Genomic DNA, 1,057 nt, shown 5'->3' on the forward strand with positions numbered 1-1,057 from the left:
ACACGTCCACCCAGAGTGCTTCCCTCGCCGCAGCCAGCCCTGCGAGCGGCCGCCCGCAGAACCAGTCCCCTAATATTTATTTCCACCTCAACGCTAAGCGGAGCGGTAGAAGCTGGAGCCGCCTTATAAAATAAATCATCACCACCGCAGTGTGCCCCCGTAGAAGTTGTTACCTTTCAAGTACTTTAGCCGTGCCTCCAGAAAAAAACTCATTTTACCGAAGCCTTGTAAATCCCCGGCGTAACAGTCGCCCGAGGAACAATTTTTCTCCCTCCGATATATCAAGTGGCATTTTATGGTGGCGAAAGCCGAGCAGCGCAGCGCTGACCCCGGCTCCAGGCTGAGCCGGCGCGCTGCTCCCCGCGGGGACGGAGCTGGACCCTGTGGGCAGCGCAGACCTTAAATCCACTCTCCCGCGGCGGCGGTGGCAGGACAGGCTCTGCATTCCAGCCGGGCAGCTCCGCACTCACCCCTGGCGTGGATGGGAGCACGCCGCGGCTTCGCACAGCGTTTGCCAACGCTTTTTTTGGGGGGGGGGGTTGTTAAAAATGCCAATTGCGTTCCATTAACTCGCGCTCTCCTCCGTGTCCCGTGTCCGCCTTCTCCCCACAGAGTCTCTCTGGATGTCCGGGCAAGACGGGGCGAAGTTTCTGACCGGGCCCACGTTTGGGTGATCTCATCAGACTTTGAGCACGACATCATCACCGCTAACGCAAACAAACGGGAGGTGGCACTCGACGGACTTAGGTTGTTTAAAATCTCTCTCATCATCTCATGAATCTGCTGTACTATAAAAACAACAGCTTTTAAAAGTATGTATATAAAATACATTTCTTGTTCGTTTTATTTTCTTGATGGGTTCCCCCCCCTCTTTTTAAACCTCTCCAAACCACATTTTTTCGTAGCATTTTGACATAGTCTCGTAGCCACGTAGTTCTAATTCTTTGTGTATCTAGCAAGAGCCTAACCATAGCGTAACTGTTATATTAAGGAGTTTCTTTCGTTTTTCTTTCCCCCCCCCCCTTTCCTTCTCCCTTCTGTTTTACGTAGTCGTTGT

The 1,057-nt window shown here is 52.4% G+C and overlaps 1 protein-coding gene across 1 annotated transcript in view; it reads left to right on the plus strand.

The window, feature by feature from the left end:
* MSI2 (musashi RNA-binding protein 2) overlaps positions 1 to 826 on the plus strand; it is a 258,982-nt gene extending 258,156 nt beyond the window's left edge. The window contains exon 12 of the mRNA XM_009881482.1: positions 613 to 826. The gene's annotated coding sequence lies outside the window, so the exon portion shown is untranslated. The remainder of the gene's footprint in view (positions 1 to 612) is intronic.
* Positions 827 to 1,057: the final 231 nt, after the last annotated feature.

Source organism: Charadrius vociferus, unplaced genomic scaffold (genome assembly GCF_000708025.1).
Source record: "Charadrius vociferus isolate BGI_N301 unplaced genomic scaffold, ASM70802v2 scaffold323, whole genome shotgun sequence".
Lineage (NCBI taxonomy): Eukaryota > Metazoa > Chordata > Aves > Charadriiformes > Charadriidae > Charadrius > Charadrius vociferus.